This window comes from Gracilinanus agilis, chromosome 2 (genome assembly GCF_016433145.1).
Source record: "Gracilinanus agilis isolate LMUSP501 chromosome 2, AgileGrace, whole genome shotgun sequence".
Lineage (NCBI taxonomy): Eukaryota > Metazoa > Chordata > Mammalia > Didelphimorphia > Didelphidae > Gracilinanus > Gracilinanus agilis.
The window spans coordinates 289,329,992-289,341,041 of NC_058131.1; positions in this window are offsets into that span (position 1 = coordinate 289,329,992).

Here is an 11,050-nt window from a genome sequence, read left to right on the forward strand (position 1 = left end):
CAGTCACTTAATTCAAAGTTGGGTGGGGTGACATTATTCCTGGTGGCTAAAGTCTAAAGAATGAATGAGGGTGAGTTAATTCCATTTACACAGTTTCTACTGCCATACTTCTTCCTCTGAATGTGGATATCATTCTTTTTCATAAGTCCCTCAGAATTGTCCTGGATCATTGCATCGCTACTAGTACAGGAGTCCATTACATTCAATTTTACCACAGTGTATCCATCTCTGTGTACAATGTTCTCCTGGTTCTGCTCCTTTCAATCTGCATCAGTTCCTGGATGTCTCTCCAGTTCACATGGAATTCCTCCAATTTATTATTCCTTTGAGCACAATAGTATTCCATCACCAGCATATACCACAATTTGTTCAGCCATTCCCCAATTGAAGGGCATACCCTTGTTTTCCAGTTTTTTTTTGCCACTACAAAGAGTGTGGCTATAAATATTTTTGTACGTGTCTTTTTCCTAATGATCTCTTTGGGGTATAAACCCAGCAGTGGTATGGCTGGATCAAAGGGTAGGCAGTCTTTTAAAGCCCTTTGGGCATAGTTCCAAATTGCCAAAGGATGGAATTTTTTTTGAAATTATTTTTTATTTTAAATATTTTCTCCTAGTTACATATTTCATGTTCTTTCCCTCTCCCCAACCCCACCCCCAAGCCCCCTTAATGTTCGATTGTACCACAGTGTATCCATCAGCCCTTAATTTCTCTCTTAGAATCAATGCTGTGATTTGGCTCCAAGGTAGAAGAGAGTGGCAAGGGCTAGGCAATGGGGGTTAAGTGACTTTCCCAAGGTCACACAGCTAGGAAGTGTCCAAGGTGAAATCTAAACACAGGACCTTCCATCTCTAGACCTGGCTCTCAATCTGTTGAGCCCCATAGCTACCTCCAAGTTGCAGACTCTTAAAGTAATCACACAGTTCCCAAAAACTTTGTGGTTTACAAAGTATTTTCCTTAGAAATGACTCTAGGAGTTGGGTAGTGTGAATATTATTCAGTTTCACATAACTTGAAGAATAAGAGCCATGTCTACAACTCAGTTCTTCTGAGGTTAAGTCTAAGAGCTCTTTCCACCCCAATATGCTTTCAATTATATCATTAGCACCTTTCTGTTCTCCCACTAGTTGAGTGTGGGGAGCAAAGAGGAAGAGTTTGAAGAACAAAGACATATGTGAGTAAGCTTCTCACAAGAGAAAGGCTTGTGGGTATAAAGTAAATGGCCCTAGACCTGGAGATCTGGACTCAGGAGCCCTCCATTCAATCCCAGTTCAGACACTGGTTGTGTGACCTGGTGACAAACTTTCCTTGCCAATCAAATTTCCTTCCTTGCTCATGAACCAGCCTGCCTGGAGAGAACAAGAGATAAAGGTGAAAACTTCTCTGCTCCTTCTTTACAAATGAGAGGATTGGGCTAGGTGGTTTCTAAAGTCCCTTCTACCTCCAAATCATACTTACTCCCTTACCTAATAAATTCACAAATGGATACCCTTCATTTCATATCCCACAGTGACCCGCTGAGCCTCAGTTTCCTCATCTATAAAATGGGGATAGTAAAACTCACACAACATATCTCTCAGGATAGTAACACTCACCTGGAGTAATGCCTGGGATAGTGCTTTTTAATACATTGAATGTGATATTGGAGAAGTAGCATAGTAGGAAGAAGACTGGCTTCAGAGTCAGGATAATCTTGGTTCATATCTAGCCAGTGAGACCCCAAGCAATTTACTTAACTCTTGATACCTATTGCAATTCCATTTCTCTCTAAGAATACTCTTTGAAGAACAGCTGATATTCTATATTGGACATCTCCATCTTCTTTTTTTCCCTCCATATGTAAGTGTAGACAAAAGGGTTGTTTTGAACATTGGCTGTGAGAACCCAAAGGGTACCTTTAATAGATACCCTTTAGTATATTATTTTATTTTATAAAATAGATACCTATGGTAGCCTATAGATTCTTATATCTAGAGCTAAAAGGAACTTTAGAGGCTCACTAGTCCAAACCCTTCATTTTCTACAGGAAGAGGCCAAAGCCTAAGGAGGTTGTGATTTGCTCAATTTTAGGTCATTCAGGTAGTTAATTTAGGGAGGGATCAGAACCCAGGACCCCTTCCTCCAGGCCAGTGCTTTTTTCACTGTACCCTGGGGAAGAAACAAAAACCTTAAGGGTGGGAAGCCCAGTATCATATGGAGAGAACAGTGGATTGAAAGGCATAAGATTGGAGTTCCAGTCCTGCCTCATGGTCTCTTGTTTATGTTGGTCCTTTATTTCTGAAGAGGACCAAGGACGTCACAGGGTGATGTCTTAACTTGGGCATGAATTGCATTTAAGGGAGGCAGCGTTGTACAAAGCAGTCAGCTTCACTCCCTCTTCCAGAGTCATCAGAGTCCAGGGGCAGGACGAAAGTCAAGATGACTTGGAATAGTCTGAGATGCAATGAATGGCCCTGGTGTCTTCAGTGTCTGACCGAGCTCTAAGGGCTCCACAGTGTCTGTTTCTGTCACTTTCATGGCCATTGGAATAAATCATGCCCATCTGCCCCTTCCACTGGGGAAGTCTTCATGTGCTTGAGGTAGACGACCCCTAACATACTCATGTATCAGTGGCCCCTCCAACCAAGTTAGCCCATCTGCTGAGATGCTTTACTGGAGGGGCCCTGAGCTCAGGCTATAGCTTCTTGGAGTCACAGGTAAGAGTTGAATGCCAGGTGGACACATGGTCATTTATGAGCAAATCATCTTTCAAAGCTTCAGTTTGTCCTTTGTAAACTGATGCTGCCTGACTTACAGGGTTGTGACACAGAAAGTGCTTTGAAAACTGTAAAGAACTATTAAAACATGAGCTGTGATGATTGCTATTTCCTCTGTCCCAAGCTAGGCCCAGGGTTGGTCCCATGGAAGAAGTCAGAAATTGTGCCCCAAACTCCTTGGCCCGGGCACCCTTCCTCTCTCCTCACATGCCATGCCTTACTCACACACACATTCCAAACTTCACCAAGGTCCTCCCATTCAACTGACACAATGACTCCTACATTGATATTTTGTAGAAAGCAATTTCTTCCCTTCATTGGTCATTAAGGGAACAGATAGTTCCATGGCCTGGGGTCAGAAGCAGCCAAGCACAGCCAGGCTAAGAATAGGCTGTACCCAATTGAAATGGATGGATATGGTTAAGGTCTCCAGGACTGAAGAGCTGGAGAATAGCCTAGAGGACATTCCATCCTTCTCTTCACTCCTACAGGATCAATGGGGACAATGCCATCCAAAGTTTTCCCTTAATTTTTTTGTTAAAATTTTTAATTAAAAAAAATTTAAAAAGCATTTAGTTTTAGAATCAATACTAAGAATAATCCAATACTGTCCAAGGTAGAAGAACCGTAAAGACTAGGCAAGGGGGATCAAGTGACTTGCACAGGATTACACAGATAGGAAGTTTCTGAGACTCTCTGTCCACTGAGTCACCTAGCTGCCCCTGCTCCTGATTCTTTTCATTTTTAAATCCTTACCTTCTATCTTAGAATCAATACTGTGTATTGATTTCAAGGCAGAAGAGTGGTAAGGGCTTGGCAGTAGGGATTAAATGACTTGCCCAAGGTCACACAACTAGAAAGTATCTGAGGCTAGATTTTCCTACCCCTGATTCTTGATGAAGACATAATGAATCTTGGTAATAGGTATTTCTTTTTCAAGTTTATTCACTAAGTATCTCTTTAGTGAATTATTCCAGAATTTTCCAAGGAATTATAATCAAACTGAAGAGACCCATAATCTGCAAACTCTGTTCTCTTCCTTCTTTTTGAAAACCAGATCATCCCAGCTGCTGGGATGGAGAAATCTCTCCCATCTGATCATCCATCTAGAAGGCATGAGTTCCCCATTCCTCTAGACGAGGCCTCGAGGCTTTTTTTTTCTTTTTTGAAATCACTTGAAATAAGGGTTAGATGTCAGAAAAGGATAGTGAGAGTTCTGAGCTTAAGGATTTGGGTTTAGAACTAACTTCTGAAGCTTACCCAAGTATAAGGTCTTATACAAAGTCTTTCCTGAATCCTCTCTCCTTCTTTCCAAATACTAGTGCTTGTCTTCTCTAAATCCCTAAATCTGTTGTACTTATTCCTCATGTATTATTTATTTATTATCTATTTTCTTTCTCTCTCTCTCTCTCTCTCTCTCTTTCTCTCTCTCTCTCTCCCTCCTGTCCCCCTCTCTCTTTCTACTTCCCTCTCTGTCTCAGCTCTGTGTCTGTCTCTCTGCCTCTGTTTCAGTTTTTGTCTATAATATACTGCTATCCCTCCACATCGCAGGGGTTAGGGACCATGGTTCCCTCAATCTGGACAATTTAAATAAAATTTTTTGACCCTCCTTTAAACCAGAGAATCTTTTTTTCTTTTATGGCATGTTTACAGTTTTTTATTGTAAAATTCGAGTTAAGTATGTGGTCAGAGGCTATATGTGGATCAGTATTAACATTTCTACCCTTTGTCATCTGCTGGCTTTCAAGTTCTTTTCACAAACTTTACCTTTTTAGTTATTTTAACTTTTAATAAGAAATTGTCTGTTTTTATGGCATCAGAAGTTAAAATTTGTTGATTTTATACAATACTATATACACATTTTATGCATTGCTGAGTTTCTAAACTTTTTCTCTTGTCTGCTGGCTTCTGCATGTCATCTACAGCTTTCACAAAACTCTCCAAAAATTCCCATTTAATTTCTATGCTGATCTGCAATATGTGAAAACTGAGATAGGGAAAGTCAAGATGTGAAAGGGATACTTATATCTGTAAGTATGTATATGTATATTTAGTATGGACTTAATTAGGTGCCAGTTGTCCATGACAAAATGTATTCTTCTGGAGAAGGGAGGTCTTGGGATCAAATTTGGCCTCAGATATTTCCTAGTGAAGTTACCTTGTACAAATCACTTTACCCTGATTGCCTGGCATTCTTCTACCTTGGAATAAATACTTAGCTTGGATTCTAAGGTAAAAGATAAGGGTTTTCAAAAAATATATATTTTTAGATATTTTGCAAATATCATCAAAAAGACTTCAAATTTAAAATGATGGAGGAGGGAGAGAACTTCAAAGTCTATTTATCATGTTAGATACCAGAGATAGCAATTTTAGTGAAAGAGTAAGCATAGCAGTTGAGCTGTTCAGAAATTCATAAGAAAAAAGCATTTCAATCACTGCTTGGGGTGTCTAAGATGATGTTAATTCACAACAGAGAGAAGGCAAAATCTACTTATATTTTATTTTACTCTTATTTTTTCTTTCTTTTTTAAAATTTTACCTTCTATCTTATAATCAATACTGGGTATTGGTTCTAAGGCAGAAGAGTGGTAAGGGTTAGGTGATGGGGGGGTTAAGTGATTTGCCCAGGGTCACACAACTAGGAAGTGTCTCAGGCCAGATTTGAACCCAGGACCTCCCATCTCTGAGCCTGATTCTCAATCCACTGAGACACCCAGCTGCCCCCTGCTCTTGTTTTTTCTAATGAGAATGATGGTCACACTGGAAATGACAATAAAAATGGCTAGTAGGAAGTTGGTGCCCAAGATAAGTAATGGATTGAGAAGCCTAAGACTTGGGTTCCACTACCTCCCTGGGGGCTGTTAAGAGTGGCAGATAGGACTGCTGAGCCACAGTCATATCTCAAAGTTTATCTGAGATCTTTGATAATGAGATTAAATCTACCCTGCCCATTCTTTTTTCTTTTAGGCAATGGGGGTTAAGTGACTTGCCAAGAGTCACACAGCTGGGAAGTGTCTGAGGCCATATTTGAACCTAGGACCTCCTGTCTCTAGGCCTGGCTCTCAATCCACTGAGCTACCCAGCTGCCCCCTACCCTGCCCATTCTTAAATCTAATCACCAAAAGAGTAGACAACTCCACTTAACTCTCAAGTGGGGAGGTCTGTGACCCATGTGTGCAAGAATGGGTGATGAATCAGAATTGACCAATTGCCCCTTAAGCAGTCCTAAGAAAAGTGTCTGTTGTGATTTGACACATAAACTAAAAGGAAGGCACTGGAAGTGATGAAAGAAATGGCCAAGATAAATTGAAAGAAATTCCAGGGCTAGCTCTCTTGACCACTTGCTTCTTCTTGTGGTGGGTGACTAGGATCTAGAGGAGCTCTAACTGCTGCCTGAGATCTTGGGCTGGGTGAGACTGCTGTTAATCTCTCCCTTGGAATTACACGTGGTGAGTATAAAGACTAACTCTTCCTGGACTTCTCTAAGAAACTGCTCTTTCAAAAGAGACTCTGTGACTGAAGCTTCTGCTTCATTTATCTCCAGCCCTCTGGCCCTCCCATCCTCTGGCCTTGGGCTCAAGGCTGAGCTTCCTCCAAATAAGGATTAATTAGATCCTTGAACAAGGAGGCAGGTACAAATTACTTAGTATGTTAGATTACTTATCCTGTCCTATCCTCTCTCTAATTTTCTTATTTTATCTTCCTCTTCTCATTTGTAAATAAACTTCTATACAGGTCATTTTGACTTGAAGTTATTCTATAATTGGGGATTGACAATTATTCAATTCCCTGGCGACCAAACCTTTTAATATTCACCCAACCAAAATCCCTTTTTACCCCTTACAGATGCCACAGTCTGAAGAAGAGTAAATGTTCTGGTTTTCAAAAAGAAATATGAGAACAGAGTTTGCAAACTATAGGACTGTGAGCTTGACTTCAATTCCTGGGAAAATTCTAGAATAGGTCACTAATGAGATAATTAGTGAACAATTTGAAAAGGAATGTTAGTTACCAAGAGCCATCATATCTTCATCAAGAACAGGTCATCCTAGAATAATCTTAATCTATTTTTTGTCATGGTTACTAAACTAGTTAATTAAAGGACTGATCCAGATATAATTTACATAGGTCTTAGCAACAGAACACTATAAAGTGCCTCATGCTTTTATTATAGAAACTATGGAGAGGAGGCAGCTGGGAAGCTCAGTGGATTGAGAGCCAGGTCTAGAGATGGGAGGTCCTAGGTTCAAATCTGGCCTCAGAAATTGAAGCACAATGATCTCTGAAACTACGATCCTACCTTCCTTCTCACCTTGATCAGTAGGGAAGATGATGTAGAACTTAAAGTCATGACTCCACCATCATGTTTATTTCTGGATGGGGCAAAGCTAATGGACAAGTTAGCTGATGGATTTTGTGGAGAGAGTCCTGGCATGATGCCTTTTGCAAGATTCTAGAAGGGATCTAGACATAGGTCTCAATCCTTGATTCTTGAGCATTATTTTCTCCTGTAAAAGATGCTTGCTTCCAGCCATGGGATTAAAATAGTTGCAAAGACAGTAAGCAATGATTATACTTCCATTGTAACAAGAGTACCTTTCAAAAATTCACCTAGAGAAGAGGCAGGTAGATAGCACAGTGAATCAAATACTAGACCTGGAGTTGGGAGGACCTGGATTCAAATCTGAGCTCTCAGTCACTTCCTATCTGTGTGACTGTACACAAGTCACACCCCATTGTCTAGCCTTTGGAACTCACACTTAGTGTTGATTCTCAGATAAGAGTTTTAAAAAAAATATTCACCTAGATTGACTACAAAGGCACTAAAAAACATCTTCATCACTGTGATTCTTATGAATAAGACAAACAAGTGTGAATTTGTCTAGAGAACTATTGGCTGTCAAGAGGCACCTTCATGGTACTTGTAGTTAAACAAGAGTTCATATCCAGCCTTAGACACTTACTAGCTTTATGATCCTGAGTAAGTCACTTGATCTCTGCCCATCTCAGTTTCATCAACTATAAAATGGGAGAAATTATTGCACCAATCTATCTCATAAGATGGTTGTGATGATTAAATGTGATAATATTTGTAAAATACTCAGCACAGTGCCTGGTACATAGTAGGAGGTTAATAAATGATTGTTCTTCCTTTGATTATTGCACTATTCCATGGTTCTATAACTGGTCAAATTGTGCCCAATTCAAGAATACACTTAAATAATAGCACATAACTGTTCTTAGCCTTGTTCTATTTCCATATTTTTCTTAATGGCTTCAAGGTCTGCTTATAATGAAGAGAATTAAAAAAAACACAGTGGAAAGAATGTTGAATTTGTATCCCTAGAGCCTAAATTCAAAAGCCTGCCTGTGCCTCTGATTATCTGTTTGACTTGGGAACGTTATCCTCTCTGTGTTTCATTTCTTCACATGTAAAATGAAAGGGTTGACTCAACTGACCTCTAATCTGATTTTTTTAGCTCTAAAACTCTAAACCTAGAATAAGAAGCATATGGGCAAAAGCTAAGACTCTGGAGATAGAAGTAGGTTTCAAAGTAATCTGTACAAGCTAGAAGGACACTTATTTATTTATTTGAGTAAAACTTTATTTATTTAATTAATTTCATATATTTTCCTATGGTTATATGATTCATGTTCTTTCCCTCCCCTCCTCCCATCCCCATCCCGTAGCCAATGAGAAACTGCACTGGATTTTACACATATCATTGATCAAGACCTATTTCCATATGTGGGACTACAAATGAATGAAATACTCCAGATAATTTTAAGTTAAAGGATTTAACAACAAAAATGAGAGGGAAAGTGATTCCTTCAGTTAAGTGAGCAGAGCACAGAGCCAGAGACCCACACCTGCCACACTTTAACCAAAGCAAAGCTCAAGCTCCCAAAAAAGAGCCCTGCTGCATGGGTCTCAGCCAAATTTATCTCTCTAGCCTCTGTATGTCAAATGAAAATGTACTTTAAAGGATGCTGGGAAAATGTAGCTCAAGTGTGGCAAATTTTCCATCTGCACACATATTACTAATATTTCCACTAGGGTGGTTGAGTCTACATTAGATTAGAGTCTACATTCCCAATCATATCCCCATCAAATCATGTGATTAAGCAGTTGTTTTTCTTCTGCATTTCCACTCCCACAATTCTTTCTCTGGATGTGGATAGCATTCTTTCTCATAAGTCCCTCAGAATTGTCCTGGATCACTGCATTGTTGCTAGTAGAGAAGTCCATTACATTTGATTGTGCCACAGTTTATCCATCTCTGGGCATAAGGTTCCCCCCATTCTGCTTCTTTCACTCTTTGTCAATTCCTGGAGGTTGTTCCAGTTCACGTGGAATTCCTCCAGTTCATTATTCCTTATAGCACAATAGTATTCCATCACTAACAGATACCAGAATTTGTTCAGCCATTCCCAAACTGAAGGATATTCCCTCATTTTCCAATATTTTTCTATCATAAAGAGCACAGCAATAAATAGTTTTGTACAAATCTTTTTTTCTTATTATCTCTTTGGGGTTAAACTCAGCAGTGTTATGGATGGATCAAAAGACAGGCCATCTTTTAAAGTACTTTGGACATAGTTCCAAATTGCCATCAAGAATGGTTGGATCAATTCACAACTCTACCAGCAATTCCATTAATGTCCCAATTTTGCCACATTCCCTCCAATGTTTATTACTTTCCTTTCCTGTCATATTAATCAATCTGCTAGGTGTGAGATGGTACCTCAGAGTTGTTTTGATTTACATTTCTCTAATTATAAGAGATTTAGAACACTTTTTCATGTGCTTATTGATAGTTTTCATTTCTTTATCTGAAAATTGTCTATTCATGTCCCTTGCCCATTTATCAATTGGGGAATGTTTTGCTTTTTTATACAACTGATTTAGTTCCTTATAAATTTGAGTAATTAGTCCTTTGTTGGAGTTTTTTTTATAAATATTTTTTTTTTCTGAATTTGGTTTTTCCCTTCTCATTTTGGTTGCATTGGTTTTATTTGTAGAAAAACTGTTTAATGTAATCTAATGTAATCAAAATTATTTATTTTTCATTTTGTAATATTTTCTAACTTTTACTTGGTCTTAAAAGTTTTTCTTTCCCATAGATCTGATGGATATACTATTCACCTGTTTTACTTATTGTTTCCTTCTTTATATTCATGTCATTTGCCCATTGTGAAGTTATCTTGGTGTAGGGTGTGTGATCTAAACCTAATCTCTCCCATATTGTTTTCCAATTTTCCCAGCAGTTTTTGTCAAATGGTAGGGTATTTTTTAGTATTTTTTTATTTAATAATTTTTATTTTTTAGAGAAGTTAACATGGTTACATGATTCATTACTTTCCCCTTCACCCCCTGGCTCCCCCACTCCCCCATAGCCCATGCACATTTCCACTGGTTTTAACATGTGTTATTGATCAAGACCTATTTCCAAATTGTTGGTAGTTGCATTGGTGTGGTAGTTTCAAGTCTACATCCCCAATCATGTCTGTCTCAACCCATGTGTTCAAGCAGTTGCTTTTCTTCTGTGTTTCCATTCCTACAGTTCTTCCTCTGAATGTGGGTAGCATTCTTTTCCATAAGTCCCTCAGAACTGTCCTGGGTCATTGCATTGCTGCTAGTACAGAAGTCCATTACATACTATTTTACCACAGTGTATTGGTCTCTGTGTACAATGTTCTTCTGGCTCTGCTCCTTTCGCTCTGCATCAATTCCTAGAGGTCTTTCTAGTTCACATGGAATTCCTCCAATTTATTATTCCTTTGAGCTCAATAGTATTCCATCACCAGCATATACCACAATTTGTTCAGCCATTCCCCAATTGAAGGGCATACCCTCATTTTCCAGGTTTGCCACCACAAAAAGTGCGGCTATAAATATTTTCGTGCAAGTCTGTTTATCTATGATCTCTTTGGGGTACAAACCCAACAATGGTATGGCTGGATCAAAGGGCAGGCATTCTTTTATAGCCCTTTGAGCATAGTTCCAAATTGCCAGCCAGAATGGTTGGATCAGTTCACAACTCCACCAGCAATGCATTAATGTCCCAATTTTGCCACATCCCCTCCAGCATTCATTACTCTCCCCTTCTTTCATTTTAGCCAATCTGCTAGGTGTGAGGTGATACCTCAGAGTTGTTTTGATTTGCATTTCTCTAATTATTAGAGATTTAGAACACTTTCTCATGTGCTTATTGATACTTTTGATTTCTTTACCTGAAAATTGCCTATTCATGTCTCTTGCCCATTTATCAATTGGGGAATGGCTTGAT